Below are 7,680 nucleotides of genomic sequence, written 5' to 3' on the forward strand. Positions count from 1 at the left end.
GATAGAAGGGAGCCGGGGTGTGGACTGGGTGGAGGGAGGGAGAGAGAAAGAGCGAGAGCGAGAGGGTAGGCCGCATGGAGGATGGACGATAACGGCCTGCGAACCCGGCAGGAAAAAGCAGGGCGTTTGATTCCATTCCCCGTTTACAGTCACAATGTTATCACAGGGGAAAAGGCGTCCAACAGGGATGGGAACTGGGAACCAGCGAGAATGAGCGGGACAAAGAAAAAAAAACGGTCTCAGGCACCCGTACTGGTTTGGGTGCAAATCAGAGAATTTAGAAGGCCCGTGGTGTTAGCATTGAGTTAGCAAGTCTATTGTCAGGTAAAGTTATATCAGAGGTGGGTAAACCGTATTACCCAAAGGTTCTAAAAGTTCTAAAATAGTATATTTTTTTTACCCTTAACCATACCCCAGCCCTAACCCTAATCCTAACCCAACAGCAAACAAGTCCTAGCTCCCCTTTCAGAACCACAGCAAGTGTATTTATTCAAATCTTTTTTTTTAACTATTATTATTTTTTTAAATCAGTATCCAGAATAGAAGTTGCTGTAAACCATTTGGAAAATCTACGATTATGGCCAAAATACTCATCGCGATTATTTTGGACAATATTGAAATTGCGATTATTTATCATGATTATTTATCATGTTTGATCAAACATGTTTATTTATTGCCTTTTTCTAAGCAAACGGGATATAAACAAGGCTAAAACAAGTGAGTAAAGAAAAATAACAATGGCAAAAACTTAGCTCATGGGGCAACACAGCTAACTTACTCGCTTGAGTGCAAACCGATGAAAAAACATGAAGGCTACTTAGAACCAAGCACATTATTTACATTTAAGCTAAATTTTAATCAATCACCAGTCAAAATGTCATTTTCGGTCATTTCAAACCGAATTGATTTCAATTTTTTGCCAATCAGATTTTTCAAAATGGGTCTCAATTGACAGCTAGTATAGATTAGGAATCAGGTGAGAAACTCAACGCCATTTCACACTGGTAAATAATATATTAGGGTGAGAACAGCAGAGATTTGTCATGCAAAGCGGGAAACATTGCCCCCTGGTGGTAGAATGAAAAAGTGCTCGATTTGACATGTATTGCCAATATTGTGATTGTGATAAAAAGTCAGTTGCGCAGCCCTATCTACGAGCACAGTCAAAAATATGTTCCACTGGTAAGTGGGTACTCAGCTGAGAAAATATTCCACAAGGGTTAAATCAATGAAAAAATGATTTGAGAACTACTGATTTTAGACGATTTATATGCATCTATTGGCAGAAAAACGTGGCCTTTTTTCCCCCAAACCTTTTTATATATTCTTGTAACTACTTAAGAAATGCATGTGAGTAATCTCACCAGATCCGCCGCTGTAAAAAATGTGTCAGCTCAAACCTTCTTCTGGGCTCAAATCTTTTGTTTGTTTTTCCTACAGTGAATGGCCAGCTCCATTTACAACTAAAGCAGAGCACTGGAACATCCTGCCTGCAAACGCAGGCCAAATCTTAAGCTTTTTTTTTTTTTTTTTTGCTCCATTGGCACAAATGTACTCCAACTTTCTTGCGCACACAGGAGGGCACATGCAAATTCAAGCAAATACCTTCTACGGGACATTAAAACTCGAAGTGGAACTGTGCCAGTTTTCTACTGCATTGTACAGACATAGTTCAATAAATAAATAAATAAATAAATAAAGTAGTGGCATGAGTAATAGGATTCATGCAAATTTGGGGTGTCCTTGTCCGGTATGAACTCATTCAATTCCAAAGACGTATTTTTACGTGTTGTTGTTTTTTTTCAAACATTCAATCCCAGAGTTTTATATGCAGATTTTTTTTTTCAAAATGTTAATCAAATAGTTGGCTAAAGGAGGGTTTAAAAATGGATGCCATTAAATTTATTAAATACACTTTTTTTTGTCCATCACGTAATCATTTACTTTAATACTTGATTACCTTAAAAAAGGAATAATAATGTTGCACCAAATTACAAAAACTGTTTAGTTTAGGACCTAACTTATCGAAGTAATTCATTATTTTAGTACTTAATTACCTGAAGTAATTGGTTACTTGAGTACTTAATAATTTAGTATCAGCCTTTTTTTTTAGCTAACACACTTGAAAATAAATGTAAATAAGAACGTGAGTTGAATGTCTGGACTCTTGACAAACATAAAAATACATTTTTGGGACTGAATGAGTTCCTATCAGATATTGGTCAAATATGAGTGCAAAAAAATAAAAAATCTTCTATTCCCAATAGAATCAGACCAATACAAGCATGCTCGTTGTTTATATAACTTTAAAACAACAACTTCAAATGTATTATCTTTTTTTAATACTGTACAAATCATTAAACATGTTCAAAAAATTCAACTCATTTTTGTACTTTACAAAATCATCACGCGGCCCGGATTAAACCCATTTGCGGACCAGAACCGGCCCGCGGGCCGCATGTTTGACACCCCTGCTCTATATGGAAAATACCCACTATGAGTACAAGTTGAAAAATAATGCGCTAACATTAGCGTTCGGTTTTACCCTTTCATATTTTCGTTTTTGACGAGCCGAAAGGCAATCAAGAAAACAGATGTGCAGGCACAACTGCAGTGGAAATTAGCGAGTGGCGCATATTAGCAAGCGCGCGGTGGAAAAAGTTGCGTTACAAAAGCAGGAGGGCTTTTCAGAAATAAAGGGGGGTGATTTTTTTTTTTTGGGGGGGGGGTACGCCATCTCCCCCAAATTTCCCCCTTTACAGATGGCGGTAGGAGAAGGGAGGAGTTCAGAGGCTCCTCGCAGATGGACTTTATTTAAAGGTCAAAAAGTGAAGCAGACATATTTTTCTGAAGACATGAAAAAGACGAAGGGGGGGAAAAAAGGCTCTCCTTTGAAATTCAGATCATATCAGTGTCACGAGTGCAGCTGCTCCAAGGTTTTTTTTTTTTTTTTTTTCCTTTTTCCTCTCGTGTGTTTTTGCCTCACAGACGTGTTTATACAGATTTTTTTGCACATGACTGACAGACTCTTACAGTAACAAAATGTTACGCGCGTTCCTCACCGGTGCATTACATCATATTAAAGGAACTGCGTTCAAAAGAAATGATAAAAAGCTTAGTCTATGATGGCGTCTTATTCTGTCTCCCTTTGTTTAATTGATATTTAGTTTTAGTGAACATATAAACACAGTGCACATAATTCAAATATGCAATGGAAATATAGGGCACATCTTCAATAAACGGCCTATTTTAAAACTGTTTTCATATAATAAGACGCAACGGATTATAAGGTGCATAGAATAGAAGCTGCAGTAGCGGCTGGAGTTGCGTTTTGAATCCACTAGATGGAGCTGCGCTAAGGGGAGGGCCGACAAAACAATCAGATGAGACAGTCAAATTGTATTCATAGACATGTGAAATAAGGAAGAAAGATGATTTGTGGAAAGTCATATCTGAAGAATGTTGGAAAAAAATAACTATTATATTAAAATACTGTTTAGATCAGTGGTCAAACTTTTTCAAATTACTTTTCTCAGATGATGGGCCGGATCAATTTGTCACAAAAAGTGTTACCGTTGCAGAATGCCACAAATAATCAAATACCGTATTAATACCCCTTTCTGGGATCTTGACTGGAAAAAAAGAATAGAAATAGGATAAATTTCACTCCACCAAATATTAATACTAAAATTTCAATCAGGTTTTATAAAAATTTCTAATTGAACTTCACTCAAATTTGTAAAAACCTACCCTTTGAAAATCATACTTATGCAACATATTTGTGGTCATTTCATTCCTGTTGACTAATATGAATGTCTATGGCGTTAAAATTAATTTTCTGAAATATGCTGCATGTGGCTTGATAGTCAAATATTTCATACTTCTGGCAAAACGTGAAAATTTAGTCAATAACTCTGCAAGAATCCACTGTCGCGATTGGAATATGAAGCCTCATGAGGCACTTGCGATACTTGTAACCACCTCTAGGTGGCTTTAAAATGCAATGGAAATGGAATCAATTTCCATTGCATTAGCCTTCATTTTTAAATCAGTAGCACCATGCACAGGAGTAAAACAAAACAAAGAAAAAATCACAAGTGCTTCATGAGGCTTCGTTTTACCATCAATAGTCCACTGTATACAGTATGTCACAAAGCAGCAACTACACATGTCAAGAGAAAGCCAGCAAGTGTTCCTTGGTTTGCTTTAATCTTGTTCTCGGGCGGACTGCGCCACAAATGTCTTTTCCGAGAGGCGTGCTGCTTTTACAAAGTAGGCAGAGCTGTCCAAATCATCAGCTCCTCAAAGAGACCACAGCGCTTGCAGCCACCTACTCGCTCCCCCTTTTGCAAAAATGTGGATCAAATTAACCCGACGGGAGCAGCAGCAGCAGCGGCGTTCTCGCTCGACGACGCCTGTTTGCCCCCCCCCCCCAAAAAAAAAAAAAAAATCCTAAAAGCAGGCAGTGTTATTTCTTCCTGGAGACCAGACGTGAACCGTGTTCTCTGCTCTATGTCGTCCGCTGACGTTTGTTTGCATCTGTCACTTTTCAAATGACAGAAAATTGCTGCCCCCCCCCACCCCAAAAACATATCATATAATGGTACCTTGTGGAAAATGAAATGTAATTCTAATGTAATGTAAAACTTTCAAACATAACACACAAAACAAGTGGACCTTTTGACCTTGGTACCTAGCAATTGGCTAGCTTGAGAAGCTAACATAGCAGTTGATGTCTTCACTTATGTTTATCTTCTTATCTAACAATATAACTAGAGAGACTCATAGCAAAGTCTTTGGTATAACAACAAAGGACCCCTATAGCTGTTCAAATACATGCCAGCTGTAAAATAGCTAAATAAAGGAACACGTAGCTGTCAATTTTATACTGACATAAAATTACTGCCCCCACCCAAAACAAAATACAGTACAATTGTACCTTCAAACCCAAATAAGTAGAAATGAAAAATGCATGCCAGCTGTAAAATAGCTAAATAAAGAAACACGTAGCTGTCAATTTTCTACTGACATAAAATTACTGCTCCCACCCAAAAAAAAATACAATTGTACCTTCAAACCCAAATAAGTAGAAAATAAAACACAGCTCTAATGTAATGTATATCTTTAAAACATAAAACAAAAAAACAGCTTACCCTTTGACTAGCTAGCTTGAGAAGCTAACATAACAGTCTTAAGTTTTTCTTCTTGTCCAACATCGCAACGAGATACTCATACCAGTGTTTGGTATCACATAAAGGGCCCTTTAGCTGTTCAAACACATGCCAGCTGTAAAATAGCAAAACAAAGGAACCCGTAGCTGTCAATTTTCTACTGACATAAAATTGCTATCACCTCCACCCCTAAAAAATACAATACAACTGTAACTTCAAGCTTACCTAAGTGGAAAATGAAATTTACTTCTAATGTGATGTAAAACTTTAAAACACCAATTACCTTTTGACCATGTGACTAGCAACTGGCTAGCATGAGAAGCTAACATAGCAGTTGATGTCTTCACTTGTTTTTCTTCTTGTCAAGCATCACAACTTGAAAGACTCATTCCAAAGTATTTTGTCCACAAAAAGACCCCATAGCTGTTCAAACACAAGCCCGCAGTAAAATAGAGGAACAAAGAAACCAGTAGCTGTCCAACAACACGCCTGATGAAAAGAGCAATTAATTCTCCGAATAACAAAACAAAAACACGCTGAACATAATAATTGCACTGAAATTATGATTTCATATCTATTCATTCTTTATTTATACACGATTTACTCGATTTATTGTTCATATTATTCATTTGCAACAGCGGGAGCAGCACTCCCAAACGTCGCAACAATAATCATTTTACAATGTATATACAATAAAAAAAATATATAAAAAAAAAAAAGTCATTAATTTAACTTCATTATCCGTCAATGTTTGTTTTTTCACTCATTCAATCCCAGGGATGCATTTTCACGTTTTTTTTAAAGTCTGGATATCAAATCCCAGATACTTAAATATTAAATCGATACTTCAGTACATTAAGGACATTGATTTCCAAGTAACAAGTAAGTATAGTAGTAAGACTAACAAAAAATCGTGAAAATACGTCCCTGGCATTGAATGAGTTAATTGTATGTATTAAGTGGTATTCTTCCTTGGTATCTGTGACCACTTTACAGTTGATTACCCGCACACAGTAATGAAGCCTCGTGAAGCACTTGCGATAAGTTATAGCTCCTCTAGCATTACCTGCCTTCAAGCTAGCTGCTAGCTTAAAACGCTAACATAGCATAGCATTCGCTTTCAATTCTCAATTCAGGTCCTTGCACATTCTTCACTTTTCAGTTTTTTTTTTTATCATTTTGTTATACAAATATTGATTTTAAACTGCGCGGGCTGACGTTTGTGCGCGTTTTATTGACTTTTTGCTAAGTTTCCTATAATTGCACAGGCTCAGGTAGCAAATGCACAGAACTCTTACGTTGCGGCTTAAACGTTTGATTGCTTAAGTCCACGTTTGACAACTTGATGATTGAACGTACGTAAGAAAAAGTCAGCAGCTGCATTTGAGCAAGCAAACATTGCTAGCGTAGGCCTTCCACTGTCTCATTACAGCAGTGATTAATGTGCTTGGGCTGGCAAAAGGTTACCCAACACTAACTGTGCTTGTCATTCCTTAAACATTTCCAAGGTGCTCGGTTTCGCTAGTCGTCTGTTCAAAAATGAGATTTTTAAATGCACATACTTACTTTTGCTTGTTGTCTTCCCGTGGTTAAATTTAGCCCCAAAAAAGTGTGTTTTGTACGAAGTGATTTTCTTTTATTCAAGTACAGTATAATTTAAAACATAAAGTCTTTTGGATCGTAGAAGAGATCTGTTTTCGAAAAGAAAATAAATGAAATCAAACAATCAAAATAAAGTGTCATATCAGGTTTCAAAATGGAATATTTTTAAACATAAAAATATTAGACATAAAGCGTCATCTGTTGGGATTGCAGTAGAGATCTGTTCACCAAAAAAAATAACCATTAACTTAATTATTAATAAATATTTGTCCACAAAAATAATCAACATAAAATGTCAGACTTGTCCTCAAGAAGATGTAATTTGGAATAAATATTTGTGCAAAGGAAAAATATTCTGTGATAATAGTAGAGATATGCTCACAAAAATAAATAATGCACTTGACAGGTAACGAGAGGTGGCTGAACCATTTTAGTATGTTGGAGAATCTTGCTTTGAAAAATAAAAAAATTGTACATAAAATTTATGTCATGAACTTGTATTTTCCTGAAACATTTAATAAACTGACTAATTATTTTATAAAGATATTTTTGTGTGTTTGTTTTCTTTAAAATCTCGAGTACCCCATGGAGTTCCTTCAAGTACCCCCAGGGGTACCCGTACCCCCATTTGAGAACCACTGTTATTATATTATTTTATGTTCTATTATGACAAAAATCTATTTTTTATTACCGCCCAGTTTTTCGCAGAAATACAGTATAATCTGCGGTACGGCGCTTATTATTTCCACTGTTTAAAGTGTTCCCTAATATGAAGCATGTGTCTCCAATTTATCTGTCTTTGTGCTAGACATATTTTTTTTTCCATTATTTGTAGAAGATAAAACCATAACATATGGAGATGCAAAAAGTGGTCTGAAAATATGTCGTGTATACAATTGATTTGAGC

At 36.2% G+C, this 7,680-nt stretch overlaps 1 long non-coding RNA gene across 1 annotated transcript in view; it reads right to left on the bottom strand.

Moving 5' to 3' along the window:
* The window catches only part of LOC148422856 (uncharacterized), a 35,336-nt gene extending 30,048 nt beyond the window's left edge, over positions 1-5,288 (bottom strand). Inside the window, exon 1 of the long non-coding RNA XR_015865977.1 lies at positions 5,154-5,288. This is a non-coding gene — a long non-coding RNA (uncharacterized LOC148422856). The remainder of the gene's footprint in view (positions 1-5,153) is intronic.
* Positions 5,289-7,680: the final 2,392 nt, after the last annotated feature.

Source organism: Hippichthys cyanospilos, chromosome 6 (genome assembly GCF_059441005.1).
Source record: "Hippichthys cyanospilos isolate Australia breed blue-spotted pipefish chromosome 6, RoL_Hcya_1.0, whole genome shotgun sequence".
Taxonomy (NCBI): Eukaryota; Metazoa; Chordata; class Actinopteri; order Syngnathiformes; family Syngnathidae; genus Hippichthys; species Hippichthys cyanospilos.